Source organism: Staurois parvus, unplaced genomic scaffold (assembly GCF_062004578.1).
Source record: "Staurois parvus isolate SC_StPar_1 unplaced genomic scaffold, SC_StPar_1.0 ptg001599l, whole genome shotgun sequence".
NCBI lineage: Eukaryota > Metazoa > Chordata > Amphibia > Anura > Ranidae > Staurois > Staurois parvus.
The window spans coordinates 108,741-136,163 of record NW_028319395.1 but is presented as its reverse complement, the minus strand read 5'-3'; the positions used below and the strand labels follow the sequence as shown (position 1 = coordinate 136,163).

General features: G+C 47.2%; 4 pseudogenes across 1 annotated transcript; all 4 read left to right on the top strand.

Annotated features, from left to right (window-relative positions):
• The first annotated feature begins 4,983 nt into the window (after nucleotides 1-4,983).
• On the top strand, nucleotides 4,984-10,047 carry LOC149435133 (beta-1,4-galactosyltransferase 3 pseudogene; annotated as a pseudogene). Its single transcript, XR_016308548.1, has 2 exons — nucleotides 4,984-6,643; nucleotides 9,657-10,047. The product of XR_016308548.1 is annotated as a beta-1,4-galactosyltransferase 3 pseudogene (transcript).
• Nucleotides 10,048-10,404: 357 nt separating this feature from the next.
• LOC149435132 (beta-1,4-galactosyltransferase 3 pseudogene) lies at nucleotides 10,405-13,096 on the top strand (annotated as a pseudogene).
• Nucleotides 13,097-19,287: 6,191 nt separating this feature from the next.
• Nucleotides 19,288-20,529, top strand: LOC149435131 (beta-1,4-galactosyltransferase 3 pseudogene; annotated as a pseudogene).
• Nucleotides 20,530-20,665: 136 nt separating this feature from the next.
• On the top strand, nucleotides 20,666-27,197 carry LOC149435130 (beta-1,4-galactosyltransferase 3 pseudogene; annotated as a pseudogene).
• Nucleotides 27,198-27,423: the final 226 nt, after the last annotated feature.

Genomic DNA, 27,423 nt, shown 5'->3' with positions numbered 1-27,423 from the left:
ATTGGTGTCAGTGGAAGGAATAGTGCCCCATCATTGGTGTCAGTGGGAGGAATAGTGTCCCATCATTGGTGTCAGTGGAAGGAATAGTGCCCCATCATTGGTGTCAGTGGAAGGAATAGTGTCCCATCATTGGTGTCAGTGGAAGGAATAGTGTCCCATCATTGGTGTCAGTGGAAGGAATAGTATGCACCACTATGCACCACTGTTGCTGATGGGGGTAAATAATGCCCCAAGGGCCGGATAAAAGCAAGCAAAGGGCCGCATCCGGCCCCCGGGACGCAGTTTGGAGACCACTGATCTACAGGAAGTGATGGAATCTGAAAATCAGTTCAACTCAAATTCAAAATTAAATAAACTGCCAGAAAATGAAACCTCCTTTGGAAACGGTAATTGAGAGAAAAGCACATTGGGATGTCCTGGGCCAGCATCGCACTGGAAAACGCTTCTAATTTGTAGTACCCTCCTAGACAGCTAGGGGGAGCTGGATGATATAAAGTAATGGGTGAGTAGCAGCCAGGGAGAAATAATCAGATTTGGGTCACACCAGTTCTCTGATACCTCCCCCTGATAGAGAGACTTGGAGGAGTCTCTAGAACTCAGTGGGTGGGGGGTGAGGAGGAACTGGTCTGCGCTCTTAAGGGACTCCCCAAGCAGGAGGCTTGGCAAGGGGTCAGGACAGCCCTTAAAAGTGAATGAGCCTGCTCAGCAGCAGGAGAGTCCTGGAGGAAGATGGAGTGAGCAGGATGGAGTGTAAAGCCTGGGAGGGGGTCCAGGAGAGGGGCCTACCTACAGGTGGAGGAACTGGAAGGGAGGATCACCATCCCCTGAGAGAGGACAGCCTGGGACGTAGGGAAGGAGCCAGCCCAGCGTAAGGCCTGAAGGCACCACCAACCCACAAGCTTGCAGGAGAGGACTGAGTAATTCCACACACCCCGGGCCGGATAAGGAAGGGCATTCAGGTGGGGGACCTACCTAGCCCCCACCTGGGACTGCTGACCGTAAGGTGGCAGATTCTGGGTCCTCTTGCCCAGAGATTCCCTCAGGCAGCTGGGCGAAGAGGAGATTTCATCTGGGGTCTGAGGAGGTACGCCGGGAGAAGCTGGATAGCTTCTCAAAGAGAAACCTTTAGGAGCATTTGTACATAATTCCAGGAAGTTGAGCTCGGTTTAACAGTTCCTTGGGCATCCCATGTATCCCTCATCTCCATCCAAGTTCCAATCCTCTAATAAAATCCCAAAAAACCAAGTTCAAGGACTGTTTACTGTCTCTGGAGTGCAAGGCTGGAAGGAAATGCGTGTTGCCTGGCTGTGCAGGAGTATAGGGGGACCCAAATTTCTAGCGACTCCTATGGGGGTAGTGCTACATATTTATTCTGAAAAGTGGAATTCTGGTGGTGCCAGATGGTGGTGCCCCGGGCTGACCTGGAGGGAAACCATAGCAAATCCAGGTTGTGTACAAACCAGGGGCGGACTGACAACTCATGGGGCCCCCCGGGCAATAGGGGATCATGGGGCCCCTGTGTCCTTGCCCACACTCAAACCACACCCAAAAAAGCCTATGAAAGGTACCAGGGGCATCTCATAGGCCCCCCTACTGCCCAAGTGCACGAATGGTCAGTCTGCCCCTGTTCAGCACCCAAGGTGAAGACGCCTAAGTGCCCCCCCTTTCCTGTAGGTACCCCCATAGTGTAGGGTGCACTTCCTGCCTATTTAGTGCCCCCCCCCCCATGCTCAACCACACCCAAAAAAGCCTATGAAAGGTACCAGGGGCATCTCATGGGGCCCCCTTCTGACCTCGGGCCCTCAGGCAGTGCCTGATCACCGACCACCGACTGACCACCCAAATGGTCAGTCCCTGCTACAAATATTTGCAGAACTCTCCAAATTTTCATCAATATTTTGGGGAAATTGTTGGAAGGACTATCTGCAGGACGTTCACAATGGATGTGTGGATGAGAGGGAGGGGAGGTGACTTTCTGTGCATATTTAGCCTCCCCAAAGCATTCAGCCAATCATCGTTGAGCATTCGGGTTCAGCCAACCCATGACCGGAAGGACTCTGAAGACTTCAGTCTTGGGGAAACTGGAGTCTTCCATAGGAAGTGAGCCAATGTGGAAGGAGAAACAGGCCATAGCCTGGAACCCTGTTTCTGGGCCCTCTTACATCACGTCAAACTGATGGGGAAAATTGGGCCCTCATGACCCCCGGTCAGGGTCATGCTTCCACGCTACCTTGTTTTTTGTTTCTGGACTTTCTCCTTCTGCTCTGACTAACGCAGAATTTTAAAATTTGGATGTACATTCGTAGTTTTTGGGTTCCTCCCTCCACTTGGAATACAGCTCCCTCCGGACTAAGGCCTTCTACAGTGAAGGAAATGCGTATTCTCTCCCCAGCTGATGGTGAATGTTCGCCCCTCACACAGAAACGATCGGTCTAACAATGGAATGTTCGCCCCTCACACAGAAATGATCGGTCTAACAATGGAATGTTCGCCCCTCACACAGAAATGATCGGTCTAACAATGGAATGTTCGCCCCTCACACAGAAACGATCGGTCTAACAATGGAATGTTCGGTGTAACACTGATGACGGATCTGCATGTTCATGAGGGAAAGAAGGATTTGATCCCCTATCATTCAGCAGGATTTCTGGCTCCCAGGTGTCTTTCATACAGGTAACAAGCTGAGATTAGAAGCAGTCTCTTAAAGGGAGTGCTGCTAATCTCATGTTGTTACCTGTATAAAAGACATCTGTCCACAGGAGCCATCAAACCATCAGATTCCAAACTCTCCACCATGGCAAAGACCAAAGAGCTGTCCAAGGATGTCAGGGACAAGATTGTAGACCTACACAAGGCTAGACTGGGCTACCAAACTATGGCCAAGCAGCTTGGTGAGAAGGTGACAACAGTTGGTGCAATCATTCACAAATGGAAGAAACACAAAACAAGTGTCAGTCTCCCTAGGTCTGGTGCACCATGCAAGATCTCACCTCGTGGGGTGTCAATGATCATGAGAACAGTGAGGAATCATCCCAAAACTACACGTGAGGATCTTGTCAATGATCTCCAGGCAGCTGGGACCACAGTCACCAAGAAAACAATTGGTAACACACTACGCCGACAAGGACTGAAATCCTGCAGTGCCGCAAGGTCCCTCTGCTCAAGAAAGCCCATGTCCAGGCCCGTCTGAAGTCTGCCACTGAACATCTGAATGATGCAGAGGAGGACTGGTGGGAAGTGTTGTGGTCAGAGGAGACCAAAATCCAGCTCTTTGGCATCAACTCAACTCGTCGTGTTTGGAGGAGGAGGAATGCTGCCTATGACCCCAAGAACACCATCTCAACTGTGAAACATGGTGGTGGAATCATTCTGCTTTGGGGGTGTTTTTCTGCTAAGGGGACAGGACAACTGCACTGCATCAAAGGAACGATGGACGGGGCAATGTACCATCAAATCTTGGGTGAGAACCTTCTTCCCTCAGCCAGGGCATTGAAAATGGGTGGTGGATGGGTGTTCCAGCATGACAATGACCCAAAACACACGGCCAAGGCAACAAAGGAGCGGCTCAAGAAGAAGCACATTAATGTCCTGGAGTGGCCTAGCCAGTCTCCACACCTTCATCCGATTGAAAATCTGTGGAGGGAGCTGAAAGTTCGAGTTGCCAAACGTCAGCCACCAAACCTTAATGACTTGGAGAGGATCTGCCAAGAGGAGTGGGCCAAAATCCCTCCTGAGATGTGTGCGAACCTGGGGGCCAACTCCAGGAAACGTATGACCTCTGTGATTGCCAACAAGAGATTGGCCACCAAGTACTAAGTCATGTTTGTGAAGGAGATCAAATCCTTCTTTCCCTCATGAACATGCAGATCAGTCATCATTTGTTAGACGCATTTCTGCTGAATTTGTTGTTGTATTCTGTCTCTCAGTGTTACACCGAACATTCCATTGTTAGACCGATCATTTCTGTGTGAGGGGCGAACATTCCATTGTTAGACCGATCATTTCTGTGTGAGGGGCGAACATTCCATTGTTAGACCGATCATTTCTGTGTGAGGGGTGAACATTCCATTGTTAGACCGATCATTTCTGTGTGAGGGGCGAACATTCCATTGTTAGACCGATCATTTCTGTGTGAGGGGCGAACATTCCATTGTTAGACCGATCATTTCTGTGTGAGGGGCGAACATTCCATTGTTAGACCGATCATTTCTGTGTGAGGGGCGAACATTCCATTGTTAGACCGATCATTTCTGTGTGAGGGGCGAAAATTCAGCATCAGACGGGGAGCAAATACACATTTCCTTCACAGTACATCACGTCAAACTGATGGGGAAAATTCGGCCCTCATGACCCCCGGTCAGCGCCATGCTTCCACACTACCTTGCTTTTTGTTTCTGGACTTTCTCCATCTGCTCTAATGCAGAATTGTAACATTTGGATGCACATTCTTAGTTTTTGGGTTCCTCCCTCCACTCGGGATACGGCTCCCTCCGGACTAAGGCCTTCTATATTGTATAAACTGGTTGGATGTAGACAACCTCGGTCTATAGAGGTCAAAACCTTGGCATCTATCCTTCACCACAGTGGTGTAACCTACGACACCCGGCAATTACCCCGTAGTGTATACTTTTCCATAGACCGGCCAATGTCAGTGGTAACAAACTGCCCCTCCTTAGAATGGTGCCGGGTCCCTGTTGCCCCACCATTTGTTGTTTTTTTTATATCTGCCCTATAAAAGCTCCTTGAGAAATTGCTGGGGGGGGGGGGGGATGGAGTTACGTGCACCAAACTGGGGAATTCCAAAAATATGCACCTCACCCCTTGGTGACTTCGATTCTGAAAACCTGAGTTTTTTGCTATGGTTTCTGCCTGAGGGACATTACAAGTCAAAGATATTTTACTGAATACCACATGGTGAGATGAACAGAAACTTTGCAAAGGTTGAGTAGCAATCAGACACTTGCTGCTTGCTGGACTGTGGATGTCTGCTTCCTCTACTGGATTTTGACCCCTGGATTGCAAAGAACAGCCAAATGGCTTCCAGGAAGTTGCGTTGCCTGCTGCTCTTTCTCTGTGTCCAGCTGGGGGTTTTAGCCTTTCTGTTCCACAAGGTACAACTAAAGATGTCCAAGTTCCTTGTGATTCAACGAAGTATTGAACCCCGGCCTTGCCCGGTGATCTCGCCAAGTGCAAAAGGTCCAATCAAGGTCCAGTTACCAAAGTCCCTGAAACTGGAAGACGTGATACAGGAGAACCCTAATGTGACCCAAGGAGGCCGCTACGAGCCCCCCGACTGTATCTCCAAAAAAAAAACCGCCATCATCATCCCTTACCGGAACAGAGAGGAGCACCTTAAATATCTCTTGTACAACCTACATCCGTTCCTGCAGCGCCAACATCTGAACTACGGCATCTACATCATCCACCAGGCGGGCAGTTTCACCTTTAACCGTGCTAAACTCATGAATGTTGGCTTTAAAGAAGCCATGAAGGACGAGGACTGGGACTGCTTGTTCTTCCATGACGTGGACCTCATCCCCGAAGATGACCGCAACCTGTACACCTGCGACAAGTTTCCCAAACATGCTTCTGTGGCCATGGACAAGTTTAATTACAGTCTGCCCTACAAGGACTACTTTGGGGGTGTCTCTGCCTTGACCCCTGAGCAGTATGAACAATTGAACGGATTATCAAACAATTACTGGGGCTGGGGCGGTGAAGACGACGACTTTTCGGCTCGAATTCATTTCAGAGGCATGAATATATCTCGGCCGTCGGCCCTTGTGGGAAGGTACAAAATGATCCAACATTCTCGAGACAAAGGGAACATGATAAACCCGCAGCGGTACTACCTTTTGAGGAAGGCGTGGGGGACTTGGAGACAAGACGGCCTAAATTCCCTCAAATATAAACTGCTGTCCAAGGAGCTTCTCCCACTTTACACCAACATCACGGTGGACATTGGAACAAATAGACGCGCTCCGTTATGAAGGTGGGACTGGGACTGGGCTTTCACCAATCCCTTTGCCCGGTTTTCTGGAGTCTCTCCCCTCTAACTCCATGGACTTCTACTCATTTCAAGACATTTTAGCCTTTATTCACCTGTCTACCCTTCTACGATTGGTCCAACAAGTCTTGGCTTGGACCAGTTGGTCAACCGACAAACCAGGAAGTGGAACAATTGTATGTAACTGATTGATGCTGTGAATTCTTTTCTGGTGTCATCTTAACACAAATTTTAGTAAAACAAGAAGTACCTATAGCCCCTCCCCCTCATCATTTTTGTTTTGTTTTTTCCGGAAAATTGAAAAAAAAAAATATGGAATATGTTCTTTTACAGTAATCAATGATATATCTCTGACGTGGTATTCAAACTATAAAACGCCTCAATGAAAGGTTTCCGAGACTTTATGGAGAGTTCTCTCAGCTGAAGGCAAGCAAATCCTGGAATACAATTCAAGTAACACTGTGCTCAATGCAGTTCTCAGACAAGAGAAATGGAAATTTCTGCCCATTATGGAATTTGCGGGACGAAGGCTCCAATTTAGTTTGCTTGTGGGCTCCATCTTGTACCTCCTACAGTTGGGTGATTGGGATTCGGTAGATGGTGGTTTCTGTCGTCCTCTCAGGCCTTACGTGACAGGTAAGAGGGTACATCTGACAAAGTAGTTTATTTTTATAACTTTTAAAGCATCCTATCAATGTTCTCCATCATCGGAGCATCATGTTTCCCCATAGTCTGCTCAGTAAATTGGATTTTATTTTCCCCCTCTAGAGCAGGGTTTCTCAACCGGGGTTCCACCACCCATCACAAGCAGAAGACGGGTGGATCGCATCCCCACATAGCTGACAGTCAAGCTGCAGAGCAACTTGCATGACTGTCCTGCGCTGATCCCAGCCGGCCCTCCCCTCCTGTCTGCCCCAGGAGCCTGTGTGTGACATCGCTCGGGAGGGACGAGAGGGGAGGGCGGGTGGGGATCAGGGCACCACGTATGATCCAGCAGATTTCCTCAGCTATAGACCCCAGTATTGGGCCCTCCAGTACTGATTCCTTTTGGCCCCCCTGTACTGGGGTCTACTGGCCCCCTATACTGTTCCCTCCTGGACCCCCTATACTGTTCCCTCCTGACCCCCCCATACTGTTCCCTCCTGGACCCTCTATACTGTTCCCTCCTGGACCCTCTATACTGTTCCCTCCTGACCCCCCCATACTGTTCCCTCCTGGACCCTCTATACTGTTCCCTCTTGGCCCCCCTATACTGTTTCCTCCTGGACCCTCTATACTGTTCCCTCCTGGCCCCCCTATACTGTTCCCTCCTGGACCCTCTATACTGCTCCCTCCTGGCTCCCTTATACTGTTCCCTGCTGGCAGCCCTATACTGTTCCCTGCTGCCCCCCCCCCCCCCTCCTGTACAGTTCCCTCCTGGCCCCACTGTAAAGTTCCCCCCTGGCTCCCTCATGCTGTTCTCTCCTGGCACCCCTATACTGTTCCCTCATGCCCCCCGTCTGCTGTACTGTTCTCAACTGGCCCCCCCTATACTGTTCCTGCTTGGCCCCCATTTTACAGTTCTATCCTTCTCCCTCCTGGCAGCCCTATGATGTTCCCTACTGCCTCCCTTCCTGTACAGTTCTCTTCTGCCCCCCCCTATACTGTCCCCTCCTGGCTCCTCTACACTGTTCCCTCCTGCCACCCCCCCCCAACAGTTCTCTCCTTGTCCCCCTATACTGTCCCCTCCTGGCTCCTCTACACTGTTCCCTCCTGCCACCCCCCCCCCAACAGTTCTCTCCTTGTCCCCCTATACTGTTCCTCCAAGCTCCAAGATTTCAGTCTTTTTGCCAGGGGTTCTTTGAGATTTCAGACTTTTTGTAAGAGGTTCTCCGAGATCTCAGACTTTATTCCAGGTGTTCCCCGAGATCTCAGACTTTATTCCAGGTGTTCCCCGAGATCTCAGTCTTTTTGCCAGGGGTTCCTGAGATCTCAGACTTTTTGCCAGGGGTTCCTGAGATCTCAGACTTTTTGCCAGGGGTTCCTGAGATCTCAGACTTTTTGCCAGGGGTTCCTGAGATCTCAGACTTTTTGCCAGGGGTTCCTGAGATCTCAGGCTTTTTGGCAGGGGGTCCCCGAGATCTCAGACTTTTTGCCAGGGGTTCTTGAGATCTCAGACTTAATGCCAGGGGTTCCCCGAGATCTCAGATTTATTGCCAGGGGTCTTGAGATCTCAGGACTTAATGCCAGGGGTTCTTGAGATCTCAGACTTAATGCCAGGGGTTCCCCGAGATCTCAGATTTATTGCCAGGGGTTTCTTGAGATCTCAGACTTAATGCCAGGGGTTCTTGAGATCTCAGACTTAATGCCAGGGGTTCCTTGAGATCTCAGACTTATTGCCAGGGGTTCCCCCGAGATCTCAGATTTATTGCCAGGGGTTCCCGAGATCTCACACTTATTGTCAGGGGTTCCCGAGATCTTAGACTTTTTGCCAGGGGTTTCCTGAGATCTCAGACTTTTTGCCAGGGGTTCCTGAGATCTCAGGCTTTTGGCAGGGGTTCCCCGAGATCTCAGACTTTGCCAGGGGTTCCCCAAGATCTCAGACTTTTGCCAGGGGTTCCCGAGATCTGACTTTTTGCCAGATGTTCCTGAGATCTCATACTTTTTGCTAGGGGTTCCCGAGATCTCAGACTTTTTTCCAGGGGTTCCCGAGATCTCAGACTTTTTGCCAGGGGTTCCCAAGATCTCAGACTTTTTTCCAAGGGTTCCCCGAGATCTCAGACTTCTTGCCAGGGGTTCCTCAAAGGTAAAAAGGTTGGGAAACCGATAGACTACTCCACACTGAATTTTTTTTCCAATTTTTCCAAAAATGTAAATTTTTTTAGAAAAAAAGGGAAAGGAAACATTTTTTTTTCCCATAGCTTCAAAATTTCTGGAAAGTTTAGATCTCTAGGTCTGGACCGAATCACTGTTCCATCTGGCCATTTAAGGTGAGGTAAGAGAGTTAAGGGGTTAGGACATGGCTGTGAAGGATGGTGGGGGGGAAGGGGGGGGTGATGTGAGGAGGCAAAGGGGGACATTGTTGTGGGGGTTTAAGGGGGGAAGAGGAGGATACCACTGTAAGGGAAATGAAGGGGTGCAGAGGTGGACGCTACAGTAGGTGGGTGATGTGAACGGGGATAGAGGACACTACTGTTGGGGGGGTGATGATGTTAAGGGGGTTTGAGGACGTTGCTATGAATGAAGGGGGGGTGGTAATGCGAAGGGGGGTTCAGAAGACTACTGTGAAGGTGGAACTGATATGAGAAGTGTGGGGCTGTGATGGAAAGGAGGGGGATTGTGATGTAAGAGGACAAATGTAGGGGGTTGAGATGTGAAGGACCTGAGTCATCACACAACCGTGCAATTTGGACCTCAGCTGTAAAAAAAACATTTTTTGAATCTGAATACAATACCCCTGGTTTACCGGATAATGGATTGATTCCCCTTCATTTTGATCTTGTGATATCTTCATCTGGTTTCTGTCTACCGTTTAGTCCAACGAGTCTTGGCCGGAGTCATGCTTGGGTCAGCTGCCGTTGGCCAATCGGTATCAGAAACGTAGCACGATTTTATTTAGCTGGTTTGCATTCGATGTTGTAAATTCTTTTCTTTTGTTTGCTCAACACAGATTTTACAAAGACAAGCTGCATGTACACCCCCTCCCATCAACATATATCTACGTGAGTGAGGTACGAAGGGTTTACCGGGAAATGGAGGACGTGTTTCCAACTGGACTAATCCTTCGATCAGCCAATTGTGATCTTGTAATATCTTCATCTGGTTTCTTTTATTTTCTTGGTGAAAAGTACCACCAAGACAACAAGTTACCAAATACTTCCCATCTGCCATGAACTAGGCCTTGCCCCAAGGTCTTCTTTAGTGCACATGAACTATGTTTAGGTCCGTACTGCGTACCTACTTTTTACAATTTTGGGATGGAGAATAGAAGGATTAGAACCCCTGACCAGGTATTTTTTGCTTGGGAAACTGGAAAGGACCCACTAGGTTGTCCAACTGGTGTTGCCCTCCAAAAATGTGCAGGCAGCTTCTGCACCCCAGCAGATATCCACAGTTTTCTTGGTTTGTGGTGAGAAACGTCAACCAGAACGTGCCTCACCACTGTCCAATGGTCCAGATACAATTTTATTCCGGTAAGGGTCGAAGGGACAATAAAAGGAGTATCCAACGTGTTTCAGAGTTCCAACAATATCCCCTTCATCAGAGCTTGTAAGACCATCTGCTGATGGGATATGTGAAGAACATTTCACTGGATGAAATATTCTTCAAGGTTCATTCATTATTCAGTCCCAATACATGTCCTATTGCATGTCCCGATGAAGGACCCCCGAAACGCATTTGAAGGGAGTATTGTTGGACTTCTGAAGCCTATCGGACACTCAGTTTATTGTCTCCTTGACCCTTACTGGAATAAAGTTGAATCTGGAGTAAACATCAAGAAGTGCCTCACCACTGTCCAATGGTCCAGATACAATTTTATTCCAGTAAGGGTCGAAGGGACAATAAAAGGAGTATCCAACGTGTTTCAAAGGTCCAACAATATCCCCTTCATCAGAGCTTGTAAGACCATCTGCTGATGGGATCTGTGAGGAACATTTCACTGGATGAAATATTCTTTAGGGTTCATTCATTATTCAGTCCCAATACATGTCCTACTGCATGTAGGATCCCAAAATGCATTTGAAGGGGGTATTGTTGGACCTCTGAAGCACATCGGACACTCAGTTTATTGTCTCCTTGACCCTTACTGGAATAAAGTTGAATTTGGACTAAACATCAAGAAGAACTGAAGTGCCACCCCACTGTCCAATGGTCCAGATACAATTTTATTCCAGTAAGGGTCGAAGGGACAGTAAAAGGAGTATCCAACACATTTCGGGGGTCTTTCATCAGGACAAGCAGTAGGAAACAATGTATCGTGACCGAAAAATGAATGGAACGTGTATAGAATTTCATCCAGTGTAACGATCTTCACAGACCCCGTCAGCAGTTGGTTTTGCAAGCCCTGATGAAGGGGGTATTTTTGGACCTCTGAAACACGTTGGATACTCCTTTAATTGTCCCTTTGACCATTACTGGAATCTGGAATATTGAACAGTGGTGAGGAGCTTCAGTTCTTCTTCTTCTTGTTTTGCGCCACAAACACAGATAACTGTGGAGATCCGCTGGGGTGCAGAAGCCGCCTGCACATTATTTTGGAAGGCAACACCAATTGGCCAACCTTGTGGGTCCTTTTGAACATCGTACAGCAATTGTCACTGCACTGTACGCCTCAACAGCCAATCACTGATCAGTTGGTTGGATCATTGATAGTGATTGGTAATTGTGTGCTGTACTGTCCCATAATGCCACAAACGGCTCAACGTCTGTGGTAGAAAACGACCTCTCCTTCAAGTAGTGCTGTGTCCCTGTTGCCCCACCATTGGTTGATTCTAATATCTCCCCTATAAAGGCAGCTCATGGTAATACATGAGGACATGGGGGGGGGGTTACATGGAATGGACTGAGAGATTCCTAAAATGTGTGCCTCACCCCTTAGATTGAATTCAGTTCTGCAAACCTGACTTGGCTGCTAAGGTTTCAGCCTGGGGGTAACAATTTGACTCTTTCTGCATATATCCTTCACCACAGTGGTGTAACCTACGACACCCGGCAATTACCCCGTAGTGTATACTTTTCCATAGACCGGCCAATGTCAGTGGTAACAAACTGTCCCTCATTAGAATGGTGCCGGGTCATTGTTGCCCCACCCTTTTTTTTTTTTTTTTTTTTTTTATATCTGCCCTATAATAGCTCCTTGAGAAATTGCTGGGGGGGGGGGGGGATGGAGTTACGTGCACCAGACTGGGGAATTCCAAAAATATGCACCTCACCCCTTGGTGACTTCGATTCTGAAAACCTGAGTTTTTTGCTATGGTTTCTGCCTGAGGGACATTACAAGTCAAAGATATTTTACTGAATACCACATGGTGAGATGAAAAGAAACTTTGCAAAGGTTGAGTAGCAATCAGACACTTGCTGCTTGCTGGACTGTGGATGTCTGCTTCCTCTACTGGATTTTGACCCCTGGATTGCAAAGAACAGCCAAATGGCTTCCAGGAAGTTGCATTGCCTGCTGCTCTTTCTCTGTGTCCAGCTGGGGGTTTTAGCCTTTCTGTTCTACAAGGGACACCTAAAGATGTCCACGTTCCTTGTGATTCAACAAAGTATTGAACCCCAGACTTGCCCGGTGATCTCGCCAAATGCAAAAGGTCCAATCAAGGTCCAGTTACCAAAGTCCCTGAAACTGGAAGACGTGATACAGGAGAACCCTAATGTGACCCAAGGAGGCCGCTACGAGCCCCCCGACTGTATCTCCAAAAAAAAAACCGCCATCATCATCCCTTACCGGAATAGAGAGGAGCACCTTAAATATCTCTTGTACAACCTACATCCGTTCCTGCAGCGCCAACATCTGAACTACAGCATCTACGTCATCCACCAGGCGGGCAGTTTCACCTTTAACCGAGCTAAGCTGATGAACGTTGGCTTCAAAGAAGCCATGAAGGACGAGGACTGGGACTGCTTGTTCTTCCATGACGTGGACCTCATCCCCGAAGATGACCGCAACCTGTACACCTGCGACAAGTTTCCCAAACATGCTTCTGTTGCCATAGACAAGTTTAATTACAGTCTGCCCTACAAGGACTGCTTTGGGGGTGTCTCTGCCTTGACTCCTGAGCAGTATGAACAATTGAACGGATTATCAAACAATTACTGGGGCTGGGGCGGTGAAGACGACGACTTTTCGGCTCGAATTCATTTCAGAGGCATGAATATATCTCGGCCATCGGCCCTTGTGGGAAGGTATAAAATGATCCAACATTCTCAAGACAAAGGGAACATGATAAACCCGCAGCGGTACTACCTTTTGAGGAAGGCGTGGGGGACTTGGAGACAAGACGGCCTAAATTCCCTCAAATATAAACTGCTGTCCAAGGAGCTTCTCCCACTTTACACCAACATCACGGTGGACATTGGAACAAATAGACGCGCTCCGTTATGAAGGTGGGACTGGGACTGGGCTTTCACCAATCCCTTTGCCCGGTTTTCTGGAGTCTCTCCCCTCTAACTCCATGGACTTCTACTCATTTCAAGACATTTTAGCCTTTATTCACCTGTCTACCCTTCTACGATTGGTCCAACAAGTCTTGGCTTGGACCAGTTGGTCAACCGACAAACCAGGAAGTGGAACAATTGTATGTAACTGATTGATGCTGTGAATTCTTTTCTGGTGTCATCTTAACACAAATTTTAGTAAAACAAGAAGTACCTATAGCCCCTCCCCCTCATCATTTTTGTTTTGTTTGAAAAAAAAATATGGAATATGTTCTTTTACAGTGATCAATAATATATCTATGACGTGGTATTCAAACTATAAAACGCCTCAATGAAAGGTTTCCGAGACTTTATGGAGAGTTCTCTCAGCTGAAGGCAAGCAAATCCTGGAATACAATTCAAGTAACACTGTGCTCAATGCAGTTCTCAGACAAGAGAAATGGAAATGGAAATTTCTGCCCATTATGGGACTTTGCGGGACGAAGGCTCCAATTTAGTTTGCTTGTGGGCTCCATCTTGTACCTCCTACAGTTGGGTGATTGGGATTCGGTAGATGGTGGTTTCTGTCGTCCTCTCAGGCCTTAATTGACAGGTAAGAGGGTACATCTGACAAAGTAGTTTATTTTTATAACTTTTAAAACATCCTATCAATGTTCTCCATCGTCGCAGCATCATGTTTCCCCGTAGTCTGCTCAGTAAATTGGATTTTCTTTTCCCCCTCTCAGAAAAATGGTGAGACCAACATCTAGAGCAGGGCTTCTCAACCGGGGTTCCACCACCGTCCATCACAAGCAGAAGACGGGTGGATCGCATCCCCACATATCTGACAGTCAAGCTGCAGTGCAACTTGCATGACTGTCCTGCGCTGATCCCAGCCGGCCCTCCCCTCCTGTCTGCCCCAGGAGCCTGTGTGTGACATCGCTCGGGAGGGACGAGAGGGGAGGGCGGGTGGGGATCAGGGCACCACGTATGATCCAGCAGATTTCCTCAGCTATAGACCCCAGTATTGTGCCCTCCAGTACTTATTCCTTTTGGCCCCCCTGTACTGGGCTCTACTGGCCCCCATCCTGTTCCCTCCTTGATACACCTCCTGTGCAGTTCTCTCCTGGCTCCCCTATACTGTTCCCTCCTGGACCCCCTATACTGTTCCCTCCTGGCCCCCCTATACTGTTCCCTCCTGGACCCCCTATACTGTTCCCTCCTGGCCCCCCTATACTGTTCCCTCCTGGACCCTCTATACTGTTCCCTCCTGGACCCTCTATACTGTTCCCTCCTGGCCCCCCTACACTGTTCCCTCCTGGACCCTCTATACTGTTCCCTCCTGGATCCTCTATACTGTTCCCTCCTGGACCCTCTATACTGTTCCCTCCTGACCCCCCCATACTGTTCCCTCCTGGACCCTCTATACTGTTCCCTCTTGGCCCCCCTATACTGTTTCCTCCTGGACCCTCTATACTGTTCCCTCCTGGCCCCCCTATACTGTTCCCTCCTGGACCCTCTATACTGCTCCCTCCTGGCTCCCTTATACTGTTTCCTGCTGCCCCCTGCTGTACAGTTCCCTCCTGGCCCCACTGTAAAGTTCCCCCCTGGCTCCCTCATGCTGTTCTCTCCTGGCACCCCTATACTGTTCCCTCATGCCCCCCGTCTGCTGTACTGTTCTCAACTGGCCCCCCTATATTGTTCCTGCTTGGCCCCCATTTTACAGTTCTATCCTTCTCCCTCCTGGCAGCCCTATGCTGTTCCCTACTGCCTCCCTTCCTGTACAGTTCTCTTCTGCCCCCCCTATACTGTCCCCTCCTGGCCCCTCTACACTGTTCCCTCCTGCCAACCCCCCCCCCCCCCAGAGGTTTCTCCTTGTCCCCCTATACTGTTTCCTCCAGGCCCTCCTATACTGTTCCTCCAAGCTCCAAGATTTCAGTCTTTTTGCCAGGGGTTCTTTGAGATTTCAGACTTTTTGTAAGAGGTTCCCTGAGATCTCAGACTTTATTCCAGGTGTTCCCCGAGATCTCAGACTTTTTGCCAGGGGTTCCTGAGATCTCAGACTTTTTGTAAGAGGTTTCCCGAGATCTCAGACTTTATTCCAGGTGTTCCCCGAGATCTCAGACTTTATTCCAGGTGTTCCCCGAGATCTCAGACTTTATTCCAGGTGTTCCCCGAGATCTCAGACTTTATTCCATGTGTTCCCCGAGATCTCAGACTTTTTGCCAGGGGTTCCTGAGATCTCAGACTTTTTGCCAGCGGTTCCCGAGATCTCAGACTTCTTGCCAGGGCTTCCTTGAGATCTTAAACATATTGCCAGGGGTTCCCGAGATCTCAGACTTTTTGCCAGGGGTTCCCGAGATCTCAGACTTTTTGCCAGGGGTTCCCGAGATCTCAGACTTTTTGCCAGGAGTTCCCGAGATCTCAGACTTTTTGCCAGGGGTTCCCGAGATCTCAGGCTTTTTGCCAGGGGTTCCTCGAGATCTCAGACTTTTTGCCAGGGGATCCCGAGATCTCAGACTTTTTGCCAGGGGTTCCCGAGATCTCAGACTTTTTTTCCAAGGGTTCCCGAGATCTCAGACTTTTGCCAGGGGTTCCCCAAGATCTCATACTTTTTGCCAGGGGTTCCCAAGATCTCATACTCTTTGCCAGGGCTTCCCTGAGATCTCAGACTTTTTGCCAGGGGTTCCCGAGATCTCAGACTTTTGCCAGGGGTTCCCAAGATCTCAAACGTTTTGCCAGGGCTTCCCCGAGATCTCAGACTTTTTGCCAGGGGTTCTTGAGATCTCAGATTTATTGCCAGGGGTTCCCGAGATCTCAGACTTTTTTCCAAAGGTTCCCCGAGATCTCAGACATTTTTTCCAAGGGTTCCCCGAGATCTCAGGCTTCTTGCCAGGGGTATACCCGAGATCTCAGACATTTTGCCAGGGGTTCCTCAAAGGTAAAAAGGTTGGGAAACCGATAGACTACTCCACACTGAATTTTTTTTCCAATTTTTCCAAAAATGTAAATTTTTTTAGAAAAAAAGGGAAAGGAAACATTTTTTTTTCCCATGGCTTCAAAATTTCTGGAAAGTTTAGATCTCTAGGTCTGGACCGAATCACTGTTCCATCTGGCCACTTAAGGAGCAGGCTCTTTCCCCCACCCTACGCCGCTGTTTTATTTCTCACTGCAGAGCGGTGCGCAGGAAGCACAGCAACACTGGACAAAGGCCGGGAGCAGGTGCTGCCTAAGTTAACTTTTCAAGTTAACTGGCAGGTGATTGGTTGCTGGGATGCAGAGTGGTCCTAGCAACCAATTACCAGCTTGTTAATATGAAAAGTTAGCTCCAGAAGCTCCCGCCCTACGTCCAGTGCCGCTGTGCCTCCTGCCCTATGCTGTGTTTCTCTGTGAGGTAAGAGAGTTAAGGGATTAGGACATGGCTGTGAAGGATGGTGGGGGGGAAGGGGGGGAGGAGGCAAAGGGGGACATTGTTGTGGGGGTTTAAGGGGGGAAGAGGAGGATACCACTGTAAGGGAAATGAAGGGGTGCAGAGGTGGACGCTACAGTAGGTGGGTGATGTGAACGGGGATAGAGGACACTACTGTTGGGGGGGTGATGATGTTAAGGGGGGTTGAGGACGTTGCTATGAATGAAGGGGGGGCGGTAATGTGAAGGGGGGTTCAGAAGACTACTGTGAAGGTGGAACTGAGATGTCAAGTGTGGGGCTGTGATGGAAAGGAGGGGGATTGTGATGTAAGAGGACAAATGTAGGGGGTTGAGATGTGAAGGACCTGAGTCATCACACAACCATGCAATTTGGACCTCAGCTATAAAAAAAACCTTTTTTGAATCTGAATACAATACCCCTGGTTTACCGGATAATGGATCAATTCCCCTTCATTTTGATCTTGTGATATCTTCATCTGGTTTCTGTCTACCGTTTAGTCCAACGAGTCTTGGCCGGAGTCATGCTTGGGTCAGCTGCCGTTGGCCAATCGGTATCAGAAACGTAGCACGATTTTATTTAGCTGGTTTGCATTTGATTTTGTAAATTCTTTTCTCTTGTTTCCTCAACACAGATTTTGCAAAGACAAGCCGCATGTATACCCCCTCCCATCAACATATATCTACGTGAGTGAGGTACGAAGGGTTTACCGGGAAATGGAGGACGTGTTTTCGAATGGACTAATCCTTCCATCAGCCAATTGTGATCTTGTAATATCTTCATCTGGTTTCTTTTATTTTCTTGGTGAAAAGTACCACCAAGACAAAAAGTTACTAAATACTTCCCATCTGCCATGAATTAGGCCTTGCCCCAAGGTCTTCTTTAGTGCACATGAACTATGTTTAGGTCCGTACTGCGTACCTACTTTTTACAATTTTGGGATGGAGAATAGAAGGATTAGAACCCCTGACCAGGTATTTTTTGCTTGGGAAACTGGAAAGGACCCACTAGATTGTCCAACTGGTGTTGCCCTCCAAAAATGTGCAGGCGGCTTCTGCACCCCAGCAGATCTCCACAGTTTTCTTGGTTTGTGGTGAGAAACGTCAACCAGAACGTGCCTCACCACTGTCCAATGGTCCAGATACAATTTTATTCCGGTAAGGGTCGAAGGGACAATAAAAGGAATATCCAGAGTGTTTCAGAGGTCCAACAATATCCCCTTCATCAGAGCTTGTAAAACCATCTGCTGATGGGATCTGTGAGGAACATTTCACTGGATGAAATATTCTTTAAGGTTCATTCATTATTCAGTCCCAATACATGTCCTATTGCATGTCCCGATGAAGGATCTCGAAACGCATTTGAAGTGGGAATTGTTGGACTTCTGAAGCCTATCGGACACTCAGTTTATTGTCCCCTTGACCCTTACTGGAATAAAGTTGAATCTGGAGTAAATATCAAGAAGTGCCTCACCACTGTCCAATGGTCCAGATACAATTTTATTCCAGTAAGGGTTGAAGGGACAATAAAAGGAGTATCCAGAGTGTTTCAAAGGTCCAACAATATCCCCTTCATCAGAGCTTGTAAGACCATCTGCTGATGGGATCTGTGAAGAACATTTCACTGGATGAAATATTCTTTAAGGTTCATTCATTATTCAGTCCCAATACATGTCCTTCTGCATGTCCTGATGAAGGATCCCAAAACGCATTTGAAGGGGGTATTGTTGGACCTCTGAAGCACATCGGACACTCAATTTATTCTCCTCTTGACCCTTACTGGAATAAAGTTGAATCTGGACTAAACATCAAGAAGAACTGAAGTGCCTCACCACTGTCCAATGGTTCAGATACAATCCAACACATTTCGGGGGTCCTTCATCAGGACCAGCAGTAGGAAACAATGTATCGGGACCGAAAAATGAATGGAACGTGTATAGAATTTCATCCAGTGTAACGATCTTCACAGACCCCGTCAGCAGTTGGTTTTGCAAGCCCTGATGAAGGGGGTATTTTTGGACCTCTGAAACGTGTTAGATACACCTTTTAATTGTCCCTTTGACCATTACTGGAATCTGGAATATTGAACAGTGGTGAGGGGCTTCAGTTCTTCTTCTTCTTGTTTTGCGCCACAAACCCAGAAAACTGTGGAGATCCGCTGGGGTGCAGAAGCCGCCTGCACATTATTTTGGAGGGCAACACCAATTGGCCAACCTAGTGGGTCCTTTTGAACATCGTACAGCAATTGTCACTGCGCTATACGCCTCAACAGCCAATCACTGATCAGTTGGTTGGATCATTGATAGTGATTGGTAATTGTGTGCTGTACTGTCCCATAATGCCACAAACGGCTCAATGTCTGTGGTAGAAAACGACCTCTCCTTCAAGTAGTGCTGTGTCCCTGTTGCCCCACCATTGGTTGATTCTAATATCTTCCCTATGAAAGCAGCTCATGGTAATACATGAGGACATGGGGGGGGGGGGTTACATGGAATTGACTGAGAGATTCCTAAAATGTGTGCCTCACCCCTTAGATTGACTTAAGTTCTGCAAACCTGACTTGGCTGCTAAGTTTTCAGCCTGGGGGTAACAATTTGACTCTTTCTGTGTCAAAGTTACTTTGCTGAATACCACATAGGCGGACAATAATAAACTTTGCAAAGGTTGAGGAGCAAACAGAAACTTGCTGCTTGCTGGACTGTGGATGTCTGATTTTTCTTCTAGTTTTTGACAACCAGATTGAAGAGAACAGCCAAATGACTCCCAGAAAGGTGCGTTGCCTGCTGCTCTTTCTCTGTGTCCAGCTGGGGGTTTTAGCCTTTCTGTTCCACAAGGGACACCAAATGATGACCAAAGTCCATGTGATTCCACGAAATAATGGATCTCGGCCTTGCCCACTGATCCCGCCATATGTAAAAGGTCCAGTCAAGGTCCAGTTACCAAAGTCCCTCAGACTGGAAGATGTGATACAGAAGAACCCTAAATTGACCCAAGGAGGCCGCTACGATCCCCCCGACTGTATCTCCAGAAACAAAACCGCCATCATCATCCCTTACCGGAACAGAGAGGAGCACCTTAAATATCTCTTGTACAACTTACATCCGTTCCTGCAGCGCCAACAGCTGAACTACGGCATCTACGTCATCCACCAGGCAGGCGACTTCCTTTTTAACCGTGCTAAACTCATGAATGTTGGCTTTAAAGAAGCCATGAAGGACGAGGCCTGGGACTGCTTGTTCTTCCATGACGTGGACCTCATCCCCGAAGATGACCGCAACCTGTACACCTGCGACAAGTTTCCCAAACATGCTTCTGTTGCCATAGACAAGTTTAAATACCGTCTGCCCTACAAGGACTGCTTTGGGGGTGTCTCTGCCTTGACTCCTGAGCAGTATGAACAATTGAATGGATTATCAAACAATTACTGGGGCTGGGGCGGTGTAGACGATGACTTTTCGGCTCGAATTCATTTCAGAGGCATGAATATATCTCGGCCATCGGCCCTTGTGGGAAGGTATAAAATGATCCGACATTCTCGAGACAAAGGGAACATGATAAACCCACAACGGTTCCTCCTTCTGAGATGGTCGTTGAGGACTTGGAGACAAGACGGCCTAAATTCCCTCAAATATAACGTGCTGTCCAAGGAGCTTCTCCCACTTTACACCAATATCATGGTGGACATTGGAACAAACAGACACACTCCGTCATGAAGGTGAGACTGGGACTGGACTTTCACCAATCACTTTGCCCAATTTTCTGGAGTCTCTCCTCTCTAACTCCATGGACTTCTACTCATTTCAAGACATCGTAGTCTTTATAGATCTGTCTACCCTTCTACGTTTGGTCCAATGAGTCATGGCCCGAGTCATGCTTGGATCAGCTGCCATTGGTCAGTCAATATCAGAAATGTAGCACAATTTTAACTGGTTTGCATTTGATGTTGAAAATGTTCATAAAGACAAGCCACACGTATACCCCCCCCCCCATCAACAATTATCTATGTGGGTGAATTACGAAGGGTTTCCAACTGGGCTGACCCTCCAATTCCCCCAATTTTGATCTTGTAATATCGTAATCTGGTTTCTTTTATTTTCTTGGTGAAGAGTGCCACCAAGACAACAAGTTACCAGATATGCCCCATCTACAAAGAATTAACCCTTGCCCCAAGATCTTCTTGAATTATGTTTGGGTCCATCCATACTATGCATCTATGTTTTAGAGTTTTTGGATGGGGAATAGAAGGATTTGAACCCATTAAAATCCCCGACCAGGTATTCTTTTGTTTGGGAAAGTGGAAAGAACCCTCTAGGTTGCACAACTGCTGTTGCCCTCTAGTAGTAATGTAGTGATGTAATCTGGTTTCAAGGCAGGCCGCTTCTGCAACCCCAGCAGATCTCCACAGTTTGTGGAGCAAAACATCAAGAAGAAGAACGGAAGCCCCTCACCACTGTTCAATAGTCACAGATTTTACAAAGACAAGCTGCATGTATACCCCCTCCCATCAACATATATCTACGTGAGTGAGGTACGAAGGGTTTACCGGGAAATGGAGGACGTGTTTCCGACTGGGCTAATCCTTCGATTCAGCCAATTGTGATCTTGTAATATCTTCATCTGGTTTCTTTTATTTTCTTGGTGAAAAGTACCACCAAGACAACAAGTTACCAGATATGCCCCATCTACCATGAACTAGGCCTTGCCCCAAGGTCTTCCTTAGTGCACATGAATTATGTTTGGGTCCGTACTGCATACCTACTTTTTACAATTTTGGGATGGAGAATAGAAGGATTAGAACCCCTGGCCAGGTATTTTGTTGCTTGGGAAACTGGAATGGACCCACTAGGTTGTCCAACTGGTGTTGCCCTCCAAAAGTAATGAGCAGGCGGCTTCTGCACCCCAGCAGATCTCCACATTTTTCTTGGTTTGTGGTGAGAAACGTCAAGATGAGCTGAAGTGCCTCACCACTGTCCAATGGTCCAGATACAATTTTATTCCGGTAAGGGTCGAAGGGACAATAAAAGGAGTATCCAACATGTTTCAGAGGTCCAACAATATCCCCTTGTAAGACCATCTGCTGATGGGATCTGTGAGGAACATTTCACTAGATGAAATATTCTTCAAGGTTCATTCATTATTCAGTCCCAATACATGTCCTCCTGTATGTCCTGATGAAGGATCCCCGAAACGCATTTGAAGGGGGTATTGTTGGACCTCTGAAGCACATCGGACACTCAATTTATTCTCCTCTTGACCCTTACTGGAATAAAGTTGAATCTGGACTAAACATCAAGAAGAACTGAAGTGCCTCACCACTGTCCAATGGTTCAGATACAATCCAACACATTTCGGGGGTCCTTCATCAGGACCAGCAGTAGGAAACAATGTATCGGGACCGAAAAATGAATGGAACGTGTATAGAATTTCATCCAGTGTAACGATCTTCACAGACCCCGTCAGCAGTTGGTTTTGCAAGCCCTGATGAAGGGGGTATTTTTGGACCTCTGAAACGTGTTAGATACACCTTTTAATTGTCCCTTTGACCATTACTGGAATCTGGAATATTGAACAGTGGTGAGGGGCTTCAGTTCTTCTTCTTCTTGTTTTGCGCCACAAACCCAGAAAACTGTGGAGATCCGCTGGGGTGCAGAAGCCGCCTGCACATTATTTTGGAGGGCAACACCAATTGGCCAACCTAGTGGGTCCTTTTGAACATCGTACAGCAATTGTCACTGCGCTATACGCCTCAACAGCCAATCACTGATCAGTTGGTTGGATCATTGATAGTGATTGGTAATTGTGTGCTGTACTGTCCCATAATGCCACAAACGGCTCAATGTCTGTGGTAGAAAACGACCTCTCCTTCAAGTAGTGCTGTGTCCCTGTTGCCCCACCATTGGTTGATTCTAATATCTTCCCTATGAAAGCAGCTCATGGTAATACATGAGGACATGGGGGGGGGGGGTTACATGGAATTGACTGAGAGATTCCTAAAATGTGTGCCTCACCCCTTAGATTGACTTAAGTTCTGCAAACCTGACTTGGCTGCTAAGTTTTCAGCCTGGGGGTAACAATTTGACTCTTTCTGTGTCAAAGTTACTTTGCTGAATACCACATAGGCGGACAATAATAAACTTTGCAAAGGTTGAGGAGCAAACAGAAACTTGCTGCTTGCTGGACTGTGGATGTCTGATTTTTCTTCTAGTTTTTGACAACCAGATTGAAGAGAACAGCCAAATGACTCCCAGAAAGGTGCGTTGCCTGCTGCTCTTTCTCTGTGTCCAGCTGGGGGTTTTAGCCTTTCTGTTCCACAAGGGACACCAAATGATGACCAAAGTCCATGTGATTCCACGAAATAATGGATCTCGGCCTTGCCCACTGATCCCGCCATATGTAAAAGGTCCAGTCAAGGTCCAGTTACCAAAGTCCCTCAGACTGGAAGATGTGATACAGAAGAACCCTAAATTGACCCAAGGAGGCCGCTACGATCCCCCCGACTGTATCTCCAGAAACAAAACCGCCATCATCATCCCTTACCGGAACAGAGAGGAGCACCTTAAATATCTCTTGTACAACTTACATCCGTTCCTGCAGCGCCAACAGCTGAACTACGGCATCTACGTCATCCACCAGGCAGGCGACTTCCTTTTTAACCGTGCTAAACTCATGAATGTTGGCTTTAAAGAAGCCATGAAGGACGAGGCCTGGGACTGCTTGTTCTTCCATGACGTGGACCTCATCCCCGAAGATGACCGCAACCTGTACACCTGCGACAAGTTTCCCAAACATGCTTCTGTTGCCATAGACAAGTTTAAATACCGTCTGCCCTACAAGGACTGCTTTGGGGGTGTCTCTGCCTTGACTCCTGAGCAGTATGAACAATTGAATGGATTATCAAACAATTACTGGGGCTGGGGCGGTGTAGACGATGACTTTTCGGCTCGAATTCATTTCAGAGGCATGAATATATCTCGGCCATCGGCCCTTGTGGGAAGGTATAAAATGATCCGACATTCTCGAGACAAAGGGAACATGATAAACCCACAACGGTTCCTCCTTCTGAGATGGTCGTTGAGGACTTGGAGACAAGACGGCCTAAATTCCCTCAAATATAACGTGCTGTCCAAGGAGCTTCTCCCACTTTACACCAATATCATGGTGGACATTGGAACAAACAGACACACTCCGTCATGAAGGTGAGACTGGGACTGGACTTTCACCAATCACTTTGCCCAATTTTCTGGAGTCTCTCCTCTCTAACTCCATGGACTTCTACTCATTTCAAGACATCGTAGTCTTTATAGATCTGTCTACCCTTCTACGTTTGGTCCAATGAGTCATGGCCCGAGTCATGCTTGGATCAGCTGCCATTGGTCAGTCAATATCAGAAATGTAGCACAATTTTAACTGGTTTGCATTTGATGTTGAAAATGTTCATAAAGACAAGCCACACGTATACCCCCCCCCCCATCAACAATTATCTATGTGGGTGAATTACGAAGGGTTTCCAACTGGGCTGACCCTCCAATTCCCCCAATTTTGATCTTGTAATATCGTAATCTGGTTTCTTTTATTTTCTTGGTGAAGAGTGCCACCAAGACAACAAGTTACCAGATATGCCCCATCTACAAAGAATTAACCCTTGCCCCAAGATCTTCTTGAATTATGTTTGGGTCCATCCATACTATGCATCTATGTTTTAGAGTTTTTGGATGGGGAATAGAAGGATTTGAACCCATTAAAATCCCCGACCAGGTATTCTTTTGTTTGGGAAAGTGGAAAGAACCCTCTAGGTTGCACAACTGCTGTTGCCCTCTGGTAGTAATGTAGTGATGTAATCTGGTTTCAAGGCAGGCCGCTTCTGCAACCCCAGCAGATCTCCACAGTTTGTGGAGCAAAACATCAAGAAGAAGAACGGAAGCCCCTCACCACTGTTCAATAGTCACAGATTTTACAAAGACAAGCTGCATGTATACCCCCTCCCATCAACATATATCTACGTGAGTGAGGTACGAAGGGTTTACCGGGAAATGGAGGACGTGTTTCCGACTGGGCTAATCCTTCGATTCAGCCAATTGTGATCTTGTAATATCTTCATCTGGTTTCTTTTATTTTCTTGGTGAAAAGTACCACCAAGACAACAAGTTACCAGATATGCCCCATCTACCATGAACTAGGCCTTGCCCCAAGGTCTTCCTTAGTGCACATGAATTATGTTTGGGTCCGTACTGCATACCTACTTTTTACAATTTTGGGATGGAGAATAGAAGGATTAGAACCCCTGGCCAGGTATTTTGTTGCTTGGGAAACTGGAATGGACCCACTAGGTTGTCCAACTGGTGTTGCCCTCCAAAAGTAATGAGCAGGCGGCTTCTGCACCCCAGCAGATCTCCACATTTTTCTTGGTTTGTGGTGAGAAACGTCAAGATGAGCTGAAGTGCCTCACCACTGTCCAATGGTCCAGATACAATTTTATTCCGGTAAGGGTCGAAGGGACAATAAAAGGAGTATCCAACATGTTTCAGAGGTCCAACAATATCCCCTTGTAAGACCATCTGCTGATGGGATCTGTGAGGAACATTTCACTAGATGAAATATTCTTCAAGGTTCATTCATTATTCAGTCCCAATACATGTCCTCCTGTATGTCCTGATGAAGGATCCCCGAAACGCATTTGAAGGGGGTATTGTTGGACTTCTGAAGCACATCGGACACTCAATTTATTGTCCCCTTGACCCTTACTGGAATAAAGTTGAATCTGGACTAAACATCAAGAAGAACTGAAGTGCCTCACCACTGTCCAATGGTCCAGATACAATTTTATTCCGGTAAGGGTCGAAGGGACAATAAAAGGAGTATCCAACGTGTTTCAGAGGTCCAACAATATCCCCTTCTTCAGAGCTTGTAAGACCATCTGCTGATGGGATCTGTGAGGAACATTTCACTGGATGAAATATTCTTCAAGGTTCATTCATTATTCAGTCCCAATACATGTTCTCCTGTATGTCCTGATGAACGATCCCCAAAACGGATCTGAAGGGGGTATTGTTGGACCTCTGAAGCACATCGGAAACTCAATTTATTGTCCCCTTGACCCTTACTGGAATAAAGTTGAATCTGGACTAAACATCAAGAAGAACTGAAGTGCCTCACCACTGTGCAATGGTCCAGATACAGTTTTATTCCAGTAAGGGTCAAAGGGACAATAAAAGGAGTATCCAACGTGTTTCGGGGGTCCTTCATCAGGACATGCATTAGGAAACAATGTATCGGGACTGAAAAATGAATGGAACGCAAATAGAATTTCATCCAGCAGTTGGTTTTGCAAGCCCTGACGAAGGGGGTATTTTTGGACCTCTGAAACACGTTGGATACTCCTTTAATTGTCCCTTTGACCATTACTGGAATAAAACTGCATCTGGACTATTGAACAGTGGTGAGGGTCTTCAGTTCTTCTTCTTGATGTTTTGAGCCACAAACCCAGAAATCTGTGGAGATCTGCTGGGGTGCAGAAGCCGCCTGCACATTACTTTTGGAGGGTAACACCAGTTGGACAACCTAGTGGGTCCTTTTGAACATCGTACAGCAATTGTCACTGTGCTGTACGCCTCAACAGCCAATCAAAGGAGTATCCAACGTGTTTCAGAGGTCCAACAATATCCCCTTCTTCAGAGCTTGTAAGACCATCTGCTGATGGGATATGTGAGGAACATTTCACTGGATGAAATATTCTTCAAGGTGCATTCATTATTTAGTCCCAATAAATGTCCTCCTGCATATCCCGATGAAGGATCCCCAAAACACATTTGAAGGGGGTATTGTTGGACCTCTGAAGCACATCGGACACTCAATTTATTGACCCCCTTGAACCCTACTGGAATAAAGTTGAATCTGGACTAAACATCAAGAAGAACTGAAGCCCCTCACCACTGTCCAATGGTCCAGATATGATTTTATTCCAGTAAGGGTCGAAGGGACAATAAAAGGAGTATCCAACGTGTTTCAGAGGTCCAACAATATCCCCTTGTAAAACCATCTACTGAGGGGATCTGTGAAGAACATTTCACTAGATATTATATAAATATTCTTCAAGGTTCATTCGTTATTCAGTCCCATTACATGTCCTCCTGTGCACGTCCCGATGAAGGATCCCGAAACGCATTTGAAGGGGGTGTTGTTGGACCTCTGAAGCACATCGGACACTCAGTTTATTGTCCCCTTGACCCTTACTGGACTATTGAACGGTGGTGTGGCAATTCCATTCTTCTGCTCGATGTTTTGCACCCCAAACCAAGAAAACTGTGAAAATCTGTAATCTGTAATTCGTAACCTCAACTGCAATTTAAATGGTGTCAGCACATTTTCGATAAGATGAATGACACCAGATGAAACTGCCCGGAGTATGTGACGAAGCTTGCCCATGGTACTTTGAATTTCTCACATTCTTAACTCTAACCTTTTCAAGAAAATGTTAAAAATAGCAAACCTTTGTAAAATAACTACGTATGTACAAATATTAGAAGAACCTTCTGTCTTCCTCCACTGAGATGGAACAAAAAATGTCTACAAGATTCTTGTAAATGTGCAATATGGGAATAAAGGCTAAAATGTAGCTCCAGCCAGAGTTCTGAATGGAGTATAGAAGGCATCGAATGTCTACCAGGCTTTTGTTTCTCTCTGTGACCCTGTTGGTGACACCCGTTCTCCTCATGTCCTTAGCTGGTGACACCCGTTCTCATGTCCTTAGCTGTTGACACCCGTTCTCCTCATGTCCTTAGCTGGTGATACCCGTTCTCCTCATGTCCTTAGCTGGTGATACCCGTTCTCCTCATGTCCTTAGCTGGTGATACCCGTTTTCCTCATGCCTTTAGCTG